The following is a 23,356-nucleotide window of genomic DNA, read 5'->3' on the forward strand; positions in this document are numbered from 1 at the left end:
AAACATTAAGCTTATAACATTAGAGTTGGGGGTGGCAGACATGGAAAGGCTTACACATGGCTAAGTTCTGGGAATTGTTGCTTTTAGCCATATTGTGGGCTAAAGACCGTGCCACGTGCTGTGTAGAGGCACATGGACAAATGAACCAGATCTCGTCCTCCAACACCTCCTAGGTTCTAGAAGAGTTTGCATGATACTCAAAAACCACACACATGCTACCTATATAGAATGCATCTACTGTCCTACTCCCAGATTGCAAGTGGATGCTTTTGCTGTCAGAGTTTCAGTATGAAAGAAATGCCTTCAGCAAACCTTCAGCAATGCCTACCATGTTTCATGCAGTGTACGTCGTACAGGATAAGCAAAGAGCAAAGAAAATATGGTACCAGCCCTTAAGGATCTCACAGGAAAACAAACATAAAAAAGAATGTAATTTCTGAATTAGAAGTATCCACGGAGTACATTTACAGTGCAAGAGAGGAAAAGAGGAAGAGGAGACACAGACTTGGGTGATAAAAAACAAATAGAGGCAATAGGATCAGGAGTCAGATCAGGGGAACTGAGACCTTGTGACTGTGAACATGAAGGCCTCTATCTGAAAATTCGACTGTTTGGGGGCTCATGGATGTGATTCCTTAATCCCGAATATTTGTGATTTTCAGCAAAACAAATAATCAAATTACCAGTCTTATATTCACTAATTAATTTCTGCAGTTAAATTTCTTTAAATGATTTTTATGCTTCAGTCACTTTTCACTTGCAAAGCCTAGGGGTGAGGACATTTCAGAAACTGAGAGATTGTTAGAAAGGCCAACACTGATCACGAAGCCAGGAAGTCAGCAGTGCACTGGTACTAGAAGCTGCTGAATACAGGGAGCTGGTGTAAAAGTCAGAAAATGCGTATGTTCCACGTGCCGTGGTAGGCTCTGGGGTTAGAGGGATCAGGCAAGCTGATCCAGCTGTCTTCGTACAGAAAATCACGCAGGCAGATCTTAAACCCAGTGGTCTGTAAAGATTTGTCAGGATTATCGAGGAGGCCTCTCACCTCCGCACACACGCGCGCACACACATACACACACTCACACACAGTTAATAACTTAGAATTCTGAAACACAGCTAGGATCACAGAGTGTTGGAGCCAGTCTGTCTACCTCTAAAGCCTCAAAGAATGTCTATGGCACCAAACCCTTTTTCATAAAACTTTATTTCCATTTAATTCAGAGCCACTACCTGCAGTTCCCCTGACTGTGCTTGCCTGCTGTTGCCCTGTAGGGAGCCTGGGAACTGAGTGTTCTGCTTTATCTGAAGTGCAGGGACTGAGTGGGCAGCTCCAGTGTCCAAGCCCTTCACACTGAGTATGGCCCTATCTTACCAGGACGTGCCCTCATGTTGCTGTCACACTGCAGGCTGTCTGTTCTTGCCTCTGTATTGCAGTTAATCTTCCACTACACCAGCGTTAGAATTCTCTGCCCTGCGACTTTGGTGGCGCTTATTTTAATTTGCACCTTAGAGGTTCATGTGGTTATGGCTGGGCCAGAAATGATTCCTCACCCTCCCCAGTAGGTTGGATACTACAGAGAATTACCTTACGCACAACAGATTCAATATGCTAATGACCTGAATACCGGTATGTCAGCTTTCTAGTGCTGCGTAACAAATTGCCGCAAATTTGGCAGCTTAAACCAGCACGTATTTATTATTTCACGGTTTCCACAGGTAACACGTGTGGCATGCATCAAGTGAGTTCTCTGGTTAGGGTCTCACAAGGCTGAAATCAAGGTGTCAGTGGGCCTGGGACCTTACCTGGAGGCTCCGGGGAAAAAGCAGCTGCCAAGCTCATTCATCCAGGTGAGTGGCAGAATCCAGCTCCTGTGGTGGCAGGACTGAACTATGTCCTTGCAGGATGTCGTCGGGGCTGCTCTCAGATCCTAGAGGCTGCCTGTGTGTGGTTCCCTCCATCTTTAAGCAAACAGTGGTGTGTCAGATCCTCCTTGGGCTTCAGATCTCTGTTGCTTCCCTCTGCTGCAAGCCAGAGAGAACGGTCTGCTTTTAAAGGGCTCCTGTGGTTAGATTAGGCCCTTTTGGATAATCCAGGATAATCTCCTTATTTTAAGGTCAGGGGTTTAATAACCTCAATTACAACTGCAAAATCCTGTTAGCCATGCAGCATAGTGCAAATGTGCACGTGATTCCTCCTCTAATTCGCAATACCTGGGATTATGGTGGGATATGTTGGGAGACCAGTTTTAGAATTCTGCCTACCACAGCCTTTACTAACCATCAGATGATTATTTGTTAAAACCCTGTTTTGCGACCCTGATGGGGTATCTGTAATTCCTGTGATCATACTGCCCACTCTTTACTGAGTTCCATCATGTCATCATGTAGTTTTACTTGCACCAGGTGCTTGTGCCTTCCCAAGTGTATTGGTCAGGGTTCCAGAGGAACAGGACCAATAGGATATTTAGAGAGAGAGAGAGAGAGAGAGAGAGAGAGAGAGAGATTTTTTTTATTAGGAATTGGCTCCCATGTTTGTGGAGGCTGACAAGACCCAAGACCTGCACTTGGCAAGGTGGAGACCCAGGAGAGCTGATGGTGTAGTTCCAGTCCGAGTCCAAAGGCCTGAGAACCAGGAGAGCCAGTGGTGTAAGTTCCAGTCCCGAAGTTGCTGGCATCGTCTCAAGAAGATGCGCTTTTTCAGTTCAAGTCCGCAGGCAGGGAAAGACCAGTGTCCCCCCTCAAGCAGTCAGGCTTGAGTCCCTCCTGCTTGAGGGAAGGTCAGCTTTTTTTTGTCCTATTCAGGCTTTCGAGTGATTGCCATGGGACACTCCCACTAGAGGGCCACCTGCTTTACTCAGTCTACCTATCCAAATGGTGATCTCATCTAAAACTCCCTCACAGACACACTCACAATAATGGTCGACCTAATATCTGGGCATCCTCCGTGGGCCAGTCACGTCGACACATAATATCACACATCACTCCAGGCACCTTGACACAGTCCATAATTTAACATTTATTTAAAAATTCCTATTCTATCTCAATTAACTGTTCGGTTTCCCAGCTTCGTCGCCTATAAGACGGAGTTGTGAATAATTTCACTTTGTTCGTTGCATTTAAACTAATTACCTTTAAGGTTATATGTGTGAAAGGGAAAAACGGATCAGGAAGCAGCTTACATTCTTTACCGTATAGGAGAATTCTGCATCATGTGGCATGCAGATTTAATAATACCTAATATTTATGAAATATTTACCATATTTAGCAAGTCCTTTTGTAAGCTCTTTAAATGCTTTACCTCATTTGTTCAACAAAACACCATGAGATACATGCCATTGTTAGTCCCCTTTCCGTATGAAGAAACTGAAGCACAGAAGTTAAGTAATTTGTCCAAGATGACAGCTGGTAAGTGGCAGGCCCAGGATTGGAATCTATGGCTTCAGAACCAATGTCCCTAACTAATTAATGTGACCATATAATTTGTCATCCACACCAGCATGAGAGCACTATTAAAAATTATACCTCAGTGGGCATAAAACAGGAAAGACTTACACGTATGAAGACACTGCTCACTCTGTTAGTGAACATTCTTTGGGTTGCAAGTAGCAGAAAATTCTTTCCTAGATTGGCTCAATTCAAAAGGAAGTTCATGATCTCAGAGTATTTGCAACATCAGCATCACTTTTCCTCCCTCTGCTCGATTATTCCTGTCAGCATACAAACTGGTGTTGTTATTTTTATTATTATTATTATTAAAAAACAAACACAAAACGACGTTCTTTTTGCCTCACTCCCTCTTACCTCCTATGGGGCCTTTTCTCCTCCCCTTGGTAGCAGACCTCCCATAAGGAGCGTCTACCCTCGCTGTCTCCAGTTCCCCTCCTCCCATTCTGTCTTAATCTCACTCTGATCGAACAAGTACACCTTTACCTAAACTGCAACTGTTGCGGTCAACGTAAGAATGACATTGATATTTCTAAGTCAATGGCTGTGTCACAGTCCCCTCCTTAAGTGACCCGTCCATAATTTTGGACCCAGTTGATCCCTCCCTCCACCTGGAACTACTTTCTCCTCTGATGTATTATTCAGCATTCTCTAGAGACGTGGAAACAATAGGATATGTATATGGGAAGTGATTTATTAAAAGGAATTGTCTCACGCAGTTGTGGAGGCTGAGAAGTCTCCCAGTCTGGTGCCTGCAAGCTGGAGACCCAGAAGAGCTGGTGGCCTAATTCAGTTTGACAGTGGCCCGAGGACCAAGAGAACCAACGATGTAGATTCCAGTCGGGGTCTGAAGACCTGAGAAACTGTAGTGCCGAGGACAGAAGAAGATCAATGTCCCAGTTCATTCAGTCAGGCAGGAAAGACTCAGTTTTTCCTTCCTCCACGTTTTGGTTCTGTTCAGGCCTCGAGGGATTGTTTGATGTCCACGTGTGCAGGGAAGGGCACACTGCTTTCCTGAGTCCACAGATTCAAATGTTAGTTTCACCTGGAAAGAGCCTTATGGACATACCCAGAGATGACGTTTAGCCAAATATTTGGACACCCCGTTATCCAGTCAAGTTGACACATACACACCTGCGTTCCAGGACAGTACTTTCCTGGTTGTTCTCTGATGTCATGCAGCTGTAGCTCCTCAGTCTTCTTGGCTGTTTCTCCTCCTGTTCCTGTGACCTCTTGATACCGACAAACCTCAGAACTGAATCCTTGTCCTCTTCTCCTCTCTACCTACACTCATTCCTTTCGTGATCTCATCCAGTACTGTGGCTTTCTATGCCATCTGGACCCTCTTCTTTCCCCAGTTTAGATATCCAACTTAGACTCCAGCGTCTGTTGCCACTGTCCACTTGGAAGTCCACGTGGATGTCTAATAGACATTAGATTTTAGCCCTGTAAAAACTGAACTTATTTCAAACAGTCGAGTTCTGTTCTTTGTCATCTCAGTTAACATTATCCTTCTAACGACAGCCTCTTCAATAAGTGGTGCTGGGAAAACTGGACAGCCACATGGAAAAGAATGAAATGAGAACACTCCCTAAGACCATACACAAAAATAAACTCAAAATGGATTGAAGACCTAAATGTAAGGCCAGACACTATAAAACTCTTAGAGGAAAGCCTAGGCAGAACACTCTATGACATCAATCACAGCAGGATCCTTTTTGACCCACCTCCTAGAGGAATGGAAATAAAAACAAAAATAAACACATGGGACCTAACGAAACTTAAAAGCTTTTGCACGGCAAAGGAAACCATAAACAAGACGAAAAGACAACCCTCAGAATAGGAGAAAATATTTGCAAACAAAGCAACGGACAAAGGATTAATCTCTAAAACATACACGCAGCTCATGCAGCTCAATATCAAAAAAAAACAAACAACCCAATCCAAAAAATGGGAGGAAGACCTAAATAGACATTTCTCCAAAGAAGACATACAGATTGCCAACAAACACATGAAAGGATGCTCACCATCACTAATCGTTAGAGAAATGTGAGTGAAAACTACAATGAGGTATCACCTCACACCAGTCAGAATGGCCATCATCAAAATATCTACAAATGGGCTTCCCTGGTGGCGCAGTGGTTGAGAGTCCGCCTGCCAATGCTGGGGACACGGGTTCGTGCCCCGGTCCGGGAAGATCCCACATGCCACGGAGTGGCTGGGCCCGTGAGCCATGGCCGCTGAGCCTGTGCGTCCGGAGCCTGTGCTCCGCAACGGGAGAGGCCACAACAGTGACAGGCCCGTGTACCGCAAAAAAAAAAAAAAAAAAAAAAATTTACAAAAAATAAATGCTGGAAAGGGTGTGGAGAAAAGGGAACCCTCTTGCACTGTTGGTGGGAATGTAAACTGATACAGCCACTATGGAGAACAGTATGGAGGTTCCTTAAAAAACTAAAAATAGAACTACCATACGACCTAGCAATCCCACTCCTGGGCGTATACCCTGAGAAAACCATAATTCAAAAAGAGTCATGGCCCACAATGTTCATTGCAGCTCTATTTACAATAGCCAGGACATGGAAGCAGCCTAAGTGTCCATCGACAGATGAATGGATAAAGAAGATGTGGCACATATATACAATGGAATATTAGCCATAAAAAGAAGCGAAACTGAGTTATTTGTAGTGAGGTGCATGGACCTAGAGACTGTCATACAGAGTGAAGTAAGTCAGAAAGAGAAAAAAAAAATACCGTAGGCTAACACATATATATGGAATCTCCAAAAAAAAAAAAAAGAAGTGGTTCTGAAGAACCTATGGGCCAGAAAGGAATAAAGACACAGACGTAGAGCATGGACTTGAGGACACAGGGAAGGGGAAGCTGGGACGAAGTGAGAGAGTAGCACTGACATATGCACACTACCACATGTAAAATAGATAGCTAGTGGGAAGCAGCCGCATAGCACAGGGAGATCAGCTCGGTGTTTTGTGACCACCTAGAGGGGATGGATAGGGAGGATGGGAGGGAGACGGAAGAGGGAGGAGATATGGGGATAGATGTATTATGTATAGCCGATTCACTTTGTTATACAGCAGAAACTAACACACCATCGTAAAGCAATTATACTCCTATAAAGATGTTGAGAACAAGCAACAGCAACAAAACAAGCAAACAGAAAAACACGTTATCCTTCTAGATGCTCACTTAGAAAGATTGGGGTCAGTCTTGCCATTATATCCATCCAGAAATCCTGTTGCTTCCATGGTCTAATGCCTCCTCCTGTGCTACCACTTGATTCTAAGCCACTACACTTTATTGCCTTAGAACAACAACAACTTGCAACACCTTTGAAGTATTTACGTGGTCTACCATTTTCTACAAGATTTGCTCTTGTGTTACTTCTCTGAAATCCAACTACACTACCACTAGATCCCTCCACACCTACCTTAACCCTAGTAGTTACACTTTAACTGAAGCCTCTTGCACTGGCTGTTCTCTGTGTTGCAAAGGTTCTTCCTCCACATATTTAACAGCTCGCCCCGTCAACTCCTTCAAGACTTTACTCAAATATCACTTTCTGAGGAAGGCCTATCCTGACCGCTTCACAAAATTTCCAGTTTCTCAGCATTCCAGACCTAGTTTGCTTTTCATAACAGTGTAATCTTCCTACGTACAGTATAATTTAATCATTTATTTTATTTATTGTTTATACAGTTACCCCAAAATATGAGTTCTATGAGGGCAGAGACAGATGTCTGTTTTGTTGACTACAGTATCTTCAGGGTCAACAGGAGTGCCTGGCAGTTAGCTGGCAGTCACTACCGTTTGGTCCATTTCCCAAATAGACTGGAAGTGCAAAGTAGGGTGGGTTCTAGACATGGCGAAGTCTAGCTCAGGGATGTCATCAAGGGTTCAGATACTTCCCCTCTCTTTTTCTCAGCCACCTCAGTGTCCTCATCATTCTGGTCCCCAGATGTCTGTAGCAGTTCAGGGCTCGTATCTAGGCATGGTAATATTTAGGCAAAAAGGGAAAATATCTTCCAGTGTTCCTTTTCAAAGAGAAAGAAAACTGACATGATACTTTCCAGAAGATATCCACCCGCATCGACCCAAACATATGAGACTGAATCTGGTCACATGACCAACCTAAAATCAGAGATTGTCAAGGATATTGGATGCATCGTGACCGGCTTAGATGAACATGAGATGATGAGGAGTTTATCACAGTGTTCCCTGAAACACATCTGTGCACTGGTGTGATAAGATGAGAGCGAGGTCAGGGGCGGGGCGGGGAGAGAGAGGAGAGAGAGAGAGAGAGAGGTTGTGTGTGTGTACTTGATAGGGGGCGGAATTCTGGTACTCAGTGGTTTCAGATTGTAAAGAAACAGATTATGGTAATTCAGGAGGCAGAAGATGGGGGAAAGTTGACGTCTTGCATACAAACTCCTGGTCTGTTAATGGCATGAGGCTAACATCATCTGATATGTCCATCTCATACTAGGTAATGCTTTGACAGAGGCACCAGAAATGCTCACAGTCAAGTTGGTAGAGACACTTTTACCCACACAGTGTTTAGATAGGCATTAAAAGTGTTTTATTTCATGGATGAGTAACCAACCCTTTCTGACTGATAACATCTTCACGTAGCCATGTTAATACCTTTATTCAAATCTCAAGGCTTCCCTGTCTTGGGACCTTCCTATTCTCTTTTGTTGGGTTCAGTTTTGAAATAATATATACGTGCATACAAGAGAAGCGTAAAACATATATACAGAGATTTATAATGAGCAATTATAACGTGAAAACCTATGTGACCACCACCCAGGACAATGAGTCAGATAGTATGAAAACCCCAGAGCCCCTGAGGCTTCCCTCCCTGACCACAACCGTGTGTCTCCTCAGTAGAGAAATCTGCCATCCTAATCGTTGTTCAGTATCTCTCTTCTTTTAATTAATTAATTCATTCATTCATTTTGGGCTGCGTTGGGTCTTCGTTGCTGCGTGCACGCTTTCTCTAGTTGTGGCGAGCGGGGGCCACTCTTCGTTGCGGTGCGCGGGCCTCTCATTGCGGTGGCTTCTCTTGTTGCAGAGCACGGGCTCTGGGCCCACGGGCTTCAGTAATTGTGGCACGCGGGCTCAGTAGTTGTGGCTCACGGGCTCTAGAGTGGAGGCTCCGTAGTTGTGGCATGCGGGCTTAGTTGCTCCGCGGCGTGTGAGATCTTCCCGGAACAGGGCTCAAACCCGTGTCCCCTGCCTTGACAGGCAGATTCTTAACCACTGCACCACCAGGGAAGTCCCCAGTATCTCTTCTTGTTGCTCATTGTAGCTTCACCTACCACCTATGTAAACTACACTAAACTATCTAGTTTCATTAAAGAACAAAAACAAAAAGCCCTTATGGCATCAGGCATCCCATGTCTGCTTTGAGTTTTTAGTGTACACTCAGAAAACCACCTCATGTAACTTGTGTCTAGAGGCTCCTTGAAATGTATAAAGAAATCCCTCTTCCCAGGTTAAAGGGACAAACCCTCTTCCCAAATATGTGCTTGGGGGTGAATTCAATGCCAGGGTATACATGAGAGCTAAACGGTGTTCTCTACCTCCAGTGAGTCTATAGTCTAGGTAGGAGGATGGTGCTTACCGACGCTGTGCACTGGCAGAGCTGAAGACAGCTCAGGTTAGCAGCAAGGCCATGGGTGAGATATTCTCTGTGCCACCTCTCCCTAGTTTGTGATTTGGGGCGAGGCTCTCTACCTCTCTGAGCCTGTGTACTTACTTCTTAAAGAGAGATTTAAAACCTGCTCCCCAGGGTTGCCATGTGTGGAAGTTTGTAGCTCTCTGCTGTAACCCACTGCACTGCTCCGAAGGAAGGGTGAACAATATTTCGGTTCTCCCTGAACAGTCTACACGGCATACATACGAGCCTAGTGACTTTAGTACCTACTAGGTGTTAATGTGAGGATTTCTGTGGCCCCAGGAACACACCAAGGCAGCTAAGTGGAGTGGTAGGAGGCTGGACATTAAGATCAGAAATATCGGGCTTAATGATGATAATCATGGTGAAAGCTAACTTGTATTGTTCACTGTAAGCCCCCACAGGCACAGGGAGTGTGCCTCGTAGCGGGCACCTCAGTGACACAGTAAGATCTGAGTACTGAGACTAGAAGCGTCTAGGTTAATGATGTACTTTACTTTTTAAAGAATCAAAAACGTTAGAGAGGCTTAAGTTCTGTTGAGTATTCCCTGCATCCAATCTATTGCTCAAAACATATTATATGCACCATCTCATTTAATCCTTACCATGGCCTGAGGAGGTAGGTATGCTCAGTGATTACCCCTATTTACCAGTCAAAAACCTTGAATTCAGAGATTAAATAACTTTTCTGTGATCACACAGTTAATAATGAAGGACACAGGAAATGATCCCAGTCGGTATCTAGAACCCACATTACTTTTTGTGAGGGAGATACTTTTGGGGGGAAATAATTTCAAACTTAGAGAAAAGTTTCAAAAATAGTGCAAGGAACTCCCATTTCTACTTCACCCAAATTCCACAATAGGTAATAGTTTCCATATTTGTTCTCTCTCTCCTCCACCTTTCTCTTTCTGTCTGTCTCACTGTCTTGTTTTCCTGTCGATACACACACCACACGCAGGCGCACATATGTACAAACTTTTTCTAAATCGTTTGAGAGTAAGCTGCAGACATGTCCTTTGACCCCTAAATACTGCAGTGTTACTTCCTGAGAACTAGGGCATCCTTTGGGGTAAGCACTGTACAATTATCAAAGTCAGGAAGCTAACATTGATACAGTACTATTATGTATCTCATCACAGACCTTATTCAAATGTGGCAATTATCTCAACAATGTCATTTATAGAAAGTTTTATAATTTTCTCTTCTCCTCTTCAGTCTAGAATGACGCTTGTATGTATTTGTTGTTTCACTTTAGTCTTCTTCAGTCTGGGACAAGTCCTCAGACTTGCTGTCTTGAACGACCATAAAAGTTTTGAAAGTATGAACCATGCCCCTCAATTTGGGTTTGCCTGATTTTCGATTCTCATGACTAGATTCAGCTTGTGTATCTTTGCCAGGGAAACGACAAAAGTGATAGTATATCCTTCTCAGTGCATTATATCAGTCGGCACATGCTATTTATTTATTCTGTACTGGTGAGGTTAAAGTTGATCACTTGGTTAAGGTTGTATTCACCAGGTTACCCCAAAGTAAAGTGATTATTTTCCCTTTGTCCACTTAAATATATTGTGGGGGGATACTTGGAGACTATGGAAATATCCTGTTCTACCATCATTGATGATTCTTCCCTAAACCCACTAATGAATGGTGGTTGAAAAATCATGCATTTCCAACTCCATCATTTCCCCCCCATTTACTAGTTGGGATTCTTCTGCAATGAAGAGCTTTTCTCTGACCCTCATTTGTGAATTATTCATGTCTTCATTGATATCCTATGAGCTCATGGACATATATTTTATTCACTGGCTATATAAACCCATTACCGTCGCGATTCAGTTTGATGCTCCAATTTGCCCAGATTTGGTCAGTGGAACAATGGAAGCCCCGTAAATCTTGTTCCTGTATCCTTTTAGGTGTACCCCTATTTTTCTTTGAAAATTTCTTTTGGTACAGCAAGGTATTCCTGGCTCTTCTTGTACTTTCCCTGTTCCGGCCCTGGAATCAGCCATTTCCCAAGGAGCTCTGGTTTCTTTTGTGTAGAATGGTATTTAGAATCAAGTCTGTGCTTTTAACTATTGTTCTCTTACTGGCAGTATGAATTTACACCCCCCTACATTTCCCTTAACTTCATTACCCAATATGTGGAATTGGCATAAAAATAGGAATTTTTTTTTTTTTTGGCCGTGTTGCGCAGCTTGTGGGATCTCAGTTCCCTGACCAGGGGTCAAACCCAGGCCCCAGCAGTGAAAGCACTGAGTCCTAACCAATGGACCGCCGGGGAATTCCTAAAAACAGGGGTTTTGTTATTGGTATGTTGTAAGGTTTAGATACAGTAATGAAGCATGTAGTACAGTGCCTGGCACACAGGTAGTTTTTAAAAAATAGCATAATTTCGGCATCAGAAAGAATAACAACAATAATAATAATAATGGTTTATCACCCAGTGAATAAAATAAGAATCTATAAGTCCATTTGAAAATAAGTGGTAGCTATTTTCATCATCATTTTTGTTACTACCAAGTACTTCTGACTGTCAATAAGAGATACCTCTGGGAAAACCCTCAGGTTTACAATAGTAGCCTTGTCAAGTCAAGGCCAACTCAACAGCATCACAGAGCTTGCAAAAACAGAAACATGAAGAATGATCGCAGAAGCAGGCCTCAGGCCTTGGTGACTGACACCACTTCAGTATTAGAAACAAAGGACATGAAGTGAAGAGCACCAGCTAGTCCTACAGCCTGCTTCTGGCACCCAGGACCTCCCTTATCATGGCCCTAAGAGCACTGTGCTGTGAACAGTTGTTTGTCTGCTTCATTCATTAGACTGTGAGCTGATGGATGTAACTTGTTTATGACTTATTCTCGGCACCTAAAACAGTACCTGTCCGATAGGAGACATTCGACAAATGTTTGCCGACTGAATGAATGGAAGTGTTGAGCAGTTTCAAATATCTCATTAGGATAACTAAGGAGAGGAGGAAACTAAGGCTCAAAAAGGTAGAAAAGCGTCCCCAAGGTCATACAACTAGTAAGAGATAGAGGTGGAATTCCATCCTGGTCTGACTCTAGAAGCCTGAAGTCTTAAGTTGTATTGGCCTCTTTGGACAGTGGGCCTTCCCAGAAAGATTAACTTGTCCAGTTTCCATGTTTCCCAGAGTCAGGTGGGAGACCTGTAGGCACCAGATTGCATATCCGAGACTGCTTCAAGGATCAGGCATTTAATTCAACAAATATTTATGGATCACTTACTATAGGCCTTTCCATCTCGGGGGACAGAGCTCTGAGCACAATAGTCAGATCCCCTGTGTTCATCAATATTTCATTGTAGTGTGAAAAGACAGACAGTGAAGAAAGGGATAGATAAGATTTAATATGGTGGAAAAGTTATAGCTTGATTATCAAATAGGTAATCATCCATCATGTGTGTGTGCAGAAGAGAGAGTGGATGTGGAGGTGAGAGAGAGCTTGCTGGGTTCAGGGAAGTAGGAGTAGTTTGTAATGGCTGGAGGTAGAATGAGATGTAGACTGGGGACTGAGGTGGGAAATTGGAAAGCAGAATCCACAAGAAGGTGAGTCACTTAACTTCCCTGAGATGAAGTGTTCTTTTCAAGAAAATGGGGATTTGAATATCTGAGAAAATGCATGGAAATGTCTAAGGCTGAAATCTAAAAACAGTAATTTTATTGTTATGAAGTAATGTACATTTAAGATTCTTTCATGTCTTTTCATATCTTGAGAGTTCATTTCCTTTTAGCTCTGAATAATGTTTCATTGTCTGGATGGACCACAGTTTATGCATTCACCTACTGAAGACCATTTATTGCTTCCAGGTTTTGACAATTGTGAATTAAGTTGTTATAAACATTTGTATGCAGATGTTTATGTGTTTATAAGTTTTCAATTCAGTTGGGTAAATACCAAGGAGCATGATTGCTGGATCATATGGTAAGAGTATGTTTAGTTTTTTAAGAAGTGCGAAACTGTTTTCCAAACTGACTGCACCGTTTTGCGTACCCACCAGTAATGAATGAGAGTTCCTGTTGTTTGACATCCTCGCCAGCATTTGGTGTTGTCAGTATTTCGATTCGGCCATCCTAATAGGTGTGTAATAGTATTGCATTGTTGTTGAACATCTTTTCATATGCTTATTTACCATTTGTACATCTTCTTTGGTAAGGTGTCTCTTCATATCTTTTTTTTTATATTAGGCTATTTTTTAAGCTTTATTGAGGTATAATTTGTATACAAAAAATTGCACATGTTTAATGTATATATTTTGATGAGTTTGGTCATGCGTATACACCTGTGATATCATATCTGCAATCAAGGTATTAAACATATCCATCACACCCCAAAATTTCCTTGTGCTCTTTTGTGTATTTTTTATCGTTTTGTGTGGGGTAAGAACACTTAACATAAGATGTATCCTCTTAACATATTTTAAAGCACACAATATTATATTGTTAACTATAGGTACTGTGTTGTACAACAGATCTCTTCTTGTTGAGTTTTAAGAATGCTTTGTATATTTTGGATAACAATTCTTTATCAGATGAGTCTTTTGCAAATATTTTCCCCAGGCTGTGGCTTGTGTTCTCATTCTCTTGACATTGTCTTTTGCAGAGCAGAAGTTTTTTATTTTAATGAAATCTAGCTTATCAGTTATTTATTTCATGGATCGTGCCTTTGGTGTTGCTAGCTACCATGTAGGGCTGCTAAAATTTTTTTGTTGATGAGATTCTCCCAGAAAGGCTCACAGTTGCAGAGTGGTCTGCTTGGAACCTGATCTCAGAAGTCGTAGAAATAGTGTGCAAAAATAACATCTACTGTATCAAGTCCCTATTGGAAGTGGGTATCTTTCCAATCTGTGGTCTCTATAAAATATTAATTTGTTATGACAGCAAATACTCAGTTATTCCCACCATATTTCCAGAAGTGTTCTGTACCCTGGATATGCAAAGACCAATGAAATATGGTATATCATAATCATGGATTTCACCATCTTGTGTGGGAAACAGACAGACAAATGATAAAAGAAGGAACTGTAGACTCTGAGATATAAATCTGTACATACTACAGTGGAAATACTAAGGAGGGACACAGGAAAAGTGGACCGGAGAAATGGGCAGAGAAGGAGTATCCCAAAATAAGGGCAGGAGATAAGGGCAGGAGAGCTGTCTCTTCCTTGTTAAGGTCAGAGACTTCACCTTTACATGACCATTGATTTCTTCATTGAATTCACATCCTTGTTTTTATCTGTATAAACCTGAATGAAATATATCTTTATTATGTGAAATTAAATAATTTAATTATCAGACACGTATTTGTTCAACTGTTTCTCCATCCAAAAAGTAAAAACTACTTGAGAAGCTATGTTAAAAATTAATCAGTTTATATTTGATAAGTTTTTGGAGAATTACCAAATCAAGTCCAACTGTAAGTTCAGATCAGACGGTCAGAAAATAACAGACTGTCCCAAGTACATTGTGAAATCATACGTTAAGAAGTTCAGAATGTGCTGGTACTAGATATTTCTCAAAACAGAGCAATGATCAAGTACATAAACTTTCTCTAAGTGAGGGTAAACTGAGTACAGTGATATCCTGTATTCAGTAATTTATCATGGATTTTCCCCAATGAACAAATGGCTCATAAAAAATAGCCATGTTTTATTGGGTGATTATCAGATCATGTGTCATCCACATTTATACCACGAATGTTTATTGAGCACCTGCTGGACACATTTCCAGGCTATGTGCCAAATTCTGTGAACACGTGTGACATGGACTGAGTCCCATTTTTCAGCGACTTCTCAGATTAATGAACATAAAAACACAGAAACAGATAATTTCTGGATTATTATCAAGACAACATGACAGAAGTAAGCACAGTGGACATTAAAAACAGAGAATGTGATGCTAATTCAAAATTTCTAAACTGCTTCTCATTCTTTATTAGATAGTTGCTATTATTATCATTCCCATTGTTCAGATAGGGAAACCTAGGAACAGAGAGAATGGTGCCAGGAAGATAGCAGACACTCATAATCTGTGGAATGCATGAAAGTATTTGACCAACATTTCAGAGACAGATACTGTATGGAAGTAACTTTTTATATTAAAAAATTAATAATCTTTTTAGAGCAGTTTTAGGTTTATGAAATATGAACAGAAATTACAGAGTCTCCATATAACCCCTCACAACCCCCTTCCCCTGTTATTAGCATCTTGAGTTAATGTGGTACATTTGTAACAATTGTTGAGCCAATATTAATATACTATTAATAACTAAAGTCTCTAATTTTTTTTTTTTTTTTTTTGGTGGTACGCGGGCCTCTCACTGCCGTGGCCTCTCCCGCCGCGGAGCACAGGCTCCGGACGCGCAGGCCCAGCGGCCATAGCCCACCGGACCAACCGCTCCGCGGCATGTGGGACCCTCCCGGACCGGGGCACGAACCCGCGTCCCCTGCATCGGCAGGCGGACTCCCAACCACTGCGCCACCAGGGAAGCCCTAAAGTCTCTAATTTATATAAAGTTTCACTCTTTGCATTATACTGTTCTCTGGGTTTTTGTAAATGTATTAGATTTTTCTACCATTACAGCATCATACAGAGTAGTTTCACTGCCTGAAAATCCTCTGTGCTCCACCTGTTTTAGCCCTTCCTCCCTCCCCCCTACAACCCAAACCCCTTGCTGCCACTGATTTTTTTACTCTCTCCATAATTTTGTCTTTTCTACAGTGTCACATAGTTGGGATCATACAATATGCAGTCATTTCAGATTGGCTTCTTTAACTTAGCAATTAGGGATCCTCCATGTCTTTTTATGGCTTGATAGCTCTTTTCTATCATTGAATAATATTCCATTTTATAGATGTACCACAATTTATCCATTCACCTTTGAAGGATATTTTGGTTATTTCCAAGGTTTGGCAGTTATGAATAAAGCTAGTATAAACATCTGTGTGCAGATTTTTGTGTGGATATAATTTTCAATTCATTTGGGTAAATACTAAGGGGTTTTGTAAGAAACTGCCAAACTGTCTTCCAAATTGGCTGTACTATTTTTCATTTCCACCAGCAATGAATGAGAGTTCCTTTTGCTCCATATCCTTGCCAGCATTTGGCAGTGTTTTGGATTTTAGCCATTCGAATAGATTTATAGCGGTTTCCCGTTGTTTTAATTTGCAATTTCCTCAATAAATATGATGTTGAGCATCTTTTCACATGCCTACTTTCCATTTGCATATCTTGTTTGGTGAGATATTTGTTCATATCTCTTGTCCATATTTAATTGGGTTGTTTTCTTATTGTTGAGTATTTTCTTTGTATATTTTGGATATCAGCCTTTTATTGGATCTATGTGTTTTGCAAAGATATTTTTCCCAGTCTTCAGCTTATCTTTTCATTCTCTTAAGAGTGTATTTTGCAGAGCACAGTTTTTAATTTTAATTAAGTCTAAGTTATCAGTTTTTTCTTTCATGGATCATACATTTGGTATTGTATCTAAAATGTAATCGCCAGGGACTTCCCTGGTGGTCCAGTGGCTAAGACTCCATGCTCCCAATGCAGGGGGCCCAGGTTCAATCCCTGGTCAGGGAACTAGATCCCACATGCCACAACTAAAGATCCTGCATGTGGCAACGAAGATCCTGCATGCCACAACTTAGACCCAGCACAGCCTAACTAAATAAATAAATGTATGTATGTATGTATGTAATCGCCAAACCCAAGGTCACCTAGATTTTCTCCTATGGTTTCTTCTAGGTGTTTTATAGTTTCATGTTTTACATTTAGATCTGTGATCCATTTTGAGTTAATTTTTGTGAAAGATATAAAGTCTGTGTCTCCACTCATTTATTTTGCACGTGGATGTCCAGTTGTTCCAGCATCATTTGTTGAGAAGACTTCCTTTGTCCATCAAATCGCCTTTGATTTTTTTGTCAAAGATCAATTGACTTGGGCGTCCCTGGTGGCGCAGTGGTTAATAGTCCGCCTGTCGATGCAGGGGACACGGGTTTGTGCCCCGGTCTGGGAAGATCCCACATGCCACGGAGCGGCTAGGCCCGTGAGCCATGGCCGCTGAACCTGCGCGTCCGGAGCCTGTGCTCCGCAATGGGAGAGGCCACAACAGTGAGAGGCCTGCGTACCGCAAAAAAAAAAAAAAAAAAAAAAAAGATCAATTGACTATATTTGTATGGGTCTGTTTTTGGGCTCTCTATTCTGTTCCATTGATCTATTTGTTTATTATTTTGCCAATATGACAAGGTGTTGATTATTGTAGGTTTATAGTAAGTCTTGAACTTGGGTAAAGTCAGCTACCAACTTTGTTCTTCTTCAGTATTGTGTTGACAATTTTGGTATTTTGTCTTTCCATATAAACTTTAGAATCAGTTTGTCAATATCCACAAAATAACTTGCTGTTACTTTGATTGATCTATAGCTAACATCTTGACAATGTTGAGTCTTCCTATACGTGTACATGGAATATTTCTCCATTTATTTAGCGCTTTTCTGATCTTTCATCAGAGTTTTATAGTTTTCCTCATATAGATCTTGTGCTTATTTTGTTAGATTTTTTACTTAGGCACTTCATTTTGAGGGAAATGTTACTGTATATGGTGCTGTGTTTTTAACTTCCAGTTCAAATTGTTCATTGTCTGTACATAAGAAAGCAGTTGAATTTTGTAAATTAGCATTGTGTCCTGAAACTTTGTTATAATTACTTATTCCAGTTTTTTTTGTTGTTGTTGTTGATTCTTTGGAATTTTCTATATAGACAATCATGTCATCTGTGACCAAAGATAGTTTTATTTCTTCTGTCCCAATCTATATACCTTTTATTTCCTTTTATGTCTTATTCCATTAGCTAGATCTTCCAATATAAAGTTGAATAAGAGTGGTGATAGTGGACATCCTATCTTAGGGGGAAAGCATCTAGTTTCTTGTCATTGATGTTAACTGTAGGATTTTGTAGTTATTCTTTATCAAGTTGAGGAAGTTCCACTCTCTTCCTTGTTTGCTGAAGTTTTTAATCATGAATGGGTATTGGATTGTTTCAAATACTTTTTCTTTATCTACTGATATGAGAATATTATTTTTCTTCTTTACCTTCTTGATGTGATGGATTACATTAACAGATTAGTAAATATTGAACCAGCTTTGCATACCCGGAATAAGTCTCACTTGGCTGTTGTGTGTAATTTCTTTATACTTGTTGGATTCAATTTTGTAATATTTTGTTGAGGATTTTTGCATCTATGCTCATGAGAGATATTGACCTGTATTTCCATTTCCTATAATATCTTTGGTTTTGGTGTTAACGTAATGGCTGGACTCATAGAGTAAGTTAGGGAGTGTTCACTTTGCTTCTATTTTCTGTGAGAGATTATGGAGAATTGGTATAATTTCTTTCTTAAATGCTTGGTAAAATTCACCAGTGAACCAGTCTGTGTTTGGTGCTTTCTGTTTTGGAAAGCTCTTAATTGTTTATTCAATTGCTTTAATAGATGTAGGCCTATTCAGTTTATCTAATTATCCTTATGTGAATTTTGGTAGATTGTGTCTTACAAAGAATTGGTCCATTTCACCTGTGTTATCAAATTTGTGGGCATAGAGTTCTTCATAATATTCCTTTATTTTCCTTTTAGTGTCCATGGGATCAGTAGTAATGGCCCCTCTTTCATTTCTGATACTAGCGATTTGTGTCTTCTCTCTTTTTTTCTTAGTTAACCTGGATAGAGGTTTAACCAGGTCAATTATTTTGGCCTTTTCAAATAACAGATTTTGGTTTTGTTGATTTTCTGTATTGATATCCTGTTTTCAATTTCACTGATTTCTACTCTAAGTTTTATTATTTTTCTTTTTATTTTGAATATAATTTGCTCTTCTTTTTCTAATTCCCTAAGGTGGAGACTTAGATTATTGATTTTAGGTTTTTCTTCTTTCTAATATATGCATTCAATAGTATGAATTTCTCTCTAAGCACTGCTTCCACTGCATCGCACAAATTTTGATAAGTTATAGTTTCATTTCATTTAGTTCAAAATGATTTAAAATCTGTCTTGATATATCTTCTTTGACTCAGTATTTATTTAGAAGTGTGTTGAAGAAGTGTGTTTAGAAGAAGTGATCTCCAAGTATTTTGGGATATTCCAGGTATCTTTCTGTTATTAATTTTTAGTTTAATACCATTGTGGTCATTTTCGTTTAATTCCATTGTGGTCTTTGTATGATTTCTATTTGTTAAAATTTGTTAAGGTGTGTTTTAGGGTACATAATGTGGTCTGTCTTGGTGAATGTTCCATGTGAACTTGAAAATAATTTGTATTCTGTATTCTGGTTTTGGATAAAATATTATATAAATGTCAGTTCATTCCAGTTGATTGATGGTGCTGTTCAGTTTAACTAAGTCCTTACTCATATTTTGCCTGTTGGATCTGTCAGTTATATGGTCTCCAACTATAATAGTGGATTCATCTATTTCTTCTTACAATTCTGTCAGTTTTTGCCTCACATATTTGATGCTTTGTTGTTAGGCACATACACATTAAAGACTGTTATGTCTTCTTTGAGGATTGACCCCTTTATCATTAGGTAATGACCCTCTTTATCCCTGATAATTTTCCTTGATCTGAAGCCTGCTTCCTTTGAAATTAATATAGCTGTTAATATAGCTATTAATATAGCTATTAATATAGCTACTTAAGCTTTCTTGATTAGTTGTAGTTTGGTAGACCTTTTCCCACCACTTTACTTTTAACCTGTGTCTCTATATTTAAAGTGGGTTTCTTGTAGACAATATATAGTTGTGTCTTGTTTTTTATCCACTCTTTTTATTGGTATATTTAAACCATTGACATTTCAAATGATTATTGATATAGTTGGATTAATAGCTACCATAAGTGCTACTATTTTCAAAACCAGGTTTTTATCTTATTTTTTTAAAGAATGAATACTCTTAATCATTTCATCTCCTTTACTGCACAGATACTAGCTACATTTCCTTGGCTTTGCTTACCTATAAATTTGAAAACTAAATTTGCTCAGGATAGTATAAAATTGACCAGGAGAAAACGTTCAAGGCAAAACAGCTAAAAATCTCTGTTTTTGCCTGATGCCTAACTTAATCTTCATGGGAACATTATGAACTATTTTCTGACATATGGTATGTGCAATGATTTTCCTAATTCCACAATAGAGGAAGCAGAGGCACTTGAGGCATCTCAGGTCACTTGCTGAAGGTCCCACTGCCAACAATGGCTGAAGCTGGAATTTGAACCCAAGTGGTCTGGCTCATTACCCATGTTCTTTAACTTATTCACATTAAGCAGTTGGGGCCCTGATAATTTTGAAGGGGGGTGCGCAGCTGCATACACCAATATCTTCTGTCATCTGCTACTGGGGCTAGTGAAGAAGATTGCTCCTTCAGTGCTCTCTCTGTCCCCCAGGATCTCATTCATGCTGTTCCCTGCCTGGACAACTCACCACCCACTCTCCACTGGGCTACCTCCTACTCATCCTTTAAATCTGAACTTACTGGTCACTTGGGGAGACTTATACCCTTAAGCAGCATTATAGTCCCCTGCCATATGCTGCTAGAGCTCACCGAATTCTGCTCATCACAAAGTGCACTTATCACAGTTGAAGATTATTTGTGGTCTGCCTCCCCTCAGCTGACTGTGAATTCCCTAAAAGCAGAGTCTATGTCTGCCTTTCTCAGCCGAGAAGCCCCAAATCCTCACTATACAGGAATGTGAGGTCCATAGATCTTAGAGGAATTCTATTCCTGCTGGGACCAAATGATTGGTTGAGGGTGGGTGCTAGCATATATATGAATAATTCAACATCTTTTTCCTATTCAACCAGGAAAAATTTTAAAATGGATAAAAAGATGCAGCTAAAGATTGACATTTTGATGGAATGCAAAATGATGGATTTCTAGGGAAGAGACTGGTTAGGTTATTTTATTATAACATACTTATGTGTGTAATACACACATGAGATTATATATTTGAACCATTAATGTATTAACAAAACAAAATGCTCAAAGTATTTCCTATATATTATATGTAGTATATAACATATATAATATGTTAATGCAGTATATATATAGGCAGATACCTAGATAAAGGGAAATATTCACTTTACACAGTAATTAGTACTAGAACAGCCATTTAGGGTTTACAAAAGTGAACAATCTAGTACACTAAGTGAATGAAGCAGAAATTAGTAACTGAAATTAAAGTGTCTCTAACAGAGTGCCTGTTATATACTGGGTGCTCAGTAAGTATTTGTTGTGTAAATGAATCTGTGCATCCTTTTCCCTTATAGTTGGCATTCATGGAGCACTTCTTATGCGCTTCACCTAAATGCCGCCTGGAAGGCCTTCTGCTTTTCTGTAGTAAGTACTCTCTTCCATCCTGCACATAGCTTTTCAAAACTTCTCACCTCTCATCAGACCTTTCCTTTCACTAATCACCTCCACCTAAATCGTAACATATAAGCCTGACTACTTAATCAAGGAAGGAGGAAAAAAATCTAGTAATTTTTTAAACAGTTCTACTGCATTATAGTTAATATACCAAAAAATTTACCCGTTGTAACTCTAAATTTAGAGAACTTATAGGAAACGTTTACAGTTGTACAAACATTACCACCCACAATCCAGTTCAAAAACACTTACATTATGGATAAAATTCCCTCATACTTATTTTTTAACAGCTTTATTGTGGTATAATTTTCATATACAAATCAAATATACAATTTGATCTTTTTACATATGTATATACTTTTGCAACAATTACCACAATCAAGATAGTGAATATATTCATGTCTCTTTCTCACTCCTCCCACCACTCCTTATCCCCATGCAACCATTGATCTGATTTCTATTATTTTTTATTAGTTTATATTTCCTAGTTTTATATAAATGGAATGACACATGCAATTTCTTTCTGGGTTCTTTCACTCAGATAATTATTTTGAGATTCATCCTTGTTGAAATATTTTGAGTTATTTCTTTGTGGTTGCTTTGAGGATTACAATATGCATTTTAATTAAACCAATCTACTACAGATTAATACTAATCTAAATGCAGTAGTGTATAGAAAGTTTGCTCCAGTATAGCACCCTTTTGTCCTATTATTTCATATGTATTACCTTTATGTTATAAACCCAAAAATACAACGTTGTAATTTTTCATTAAACAGTCTTATATTTTCAAAGAAACTAAGAAAAAAAATATATAATATATGTATAAATACTATGTATAGTATTTACTCATATATTTACTATTTCTGGTGCTTCTCATTGCATCTTATGTTTTCAAGCTAATGCCTGATATAATTTCCTTTCAGTTTATAGGACTCCCCTTAGGATTTCATATAGGGCAGGTGTGCTAGCAATAAATCCTCTTAGTTTTCATTTATCTGGGAATGTCATTATTTCCATTTATTTTTAAAGGATAGTTTCACTGGATATAGAATTTTGGTTGACTTTTTTTTTTCCTTTTAGTACTTTGAACATGTCATTGTACTATCTTCTGGCCTCCATGGTTTCTGGTGTGAAGTCAGCTATTATTGTATTGTTATTCCACTATAAGTGGTCATTTTTCTCTTGTTCCTTTTAAGATTTTCTCCTTGTATTTTAGACTTCGACTATGATGTGTCTAGGTAGGGATACCTTTCTGTTTATCCTACTCATGGTTGGTTGGGCTTCTTAGATCTATATATATTGTTTCTATTAAATTTCAAAAATGTTGGCCATTATTTCCTCAAATGTTTTTCCACCTTTCTCTCTCCTCCCCTTCTGGCATTCCCATTAAATATATATTTAGGTGTATAACATGTTGGTTCAAAACTCTCTGAGGCTCTGTTAATTTTTCTTCATTTTTTATTCTCTCTGCTCTTATTTTAAATTTTTTATTGACGTATAATTGACATACAACATTGTATTAGTCTCAGATGTATAGCATAATGATTCAATATTTGTATATATTGTGAAATGATCACCACAATGTCTAGTTAGCATCTGTCACCATATATAGTTACAGAATATTTTTTTCTTTGTGATGAGAACTTTTAAGATCTACTTTCTTAGCAACTTTCAAATATAGAATACAGTATTCTTAACTACAGTTGCCATGCTATAAATTATATCCCCAGGGCTTATTTTATAACTGGACTCCCTTCACTCATTTTGCCACCAACCAAGCC

General features: G+C 39.6%; 1 long non-coding RNA gene across 1 annotated transcript in view; it reads left to right on the plus strand.

Moving 5' to 3' along the window:
* The first annotated feature begins 1,813 nt into the window (after nucleotides 1-1,813).
* LOC309978480 overlaps nucleotides 1,814-23,356 on the plus strand; it is a 34,061-nt gene continuing 12,518 nt past the window's right edge. Inside the window, exon 1 of the long non-coding RNA XR_014327130.1 lies at nucleotides 1,814-1,848. This is a non-coding gene — a long non-coding RNA (uncharacterized lncRNA). The remainder of the gene's footprint in view (nucleotides 1,849-23,356) is intronic.

The sequence above is a fragment of the Leucopleurus acutus genome (genome assembly GCF_964270905.1).
Source record: "Leucopleurus acutus genome assembly, chromosome: X".
NCBI classification, from domain to species: Eukaryota; Metazoa; Chordata; class Mammalia; order Artiodactyla; family Delphinidae; genus Leucopleurus; species Leucopleurus acutus.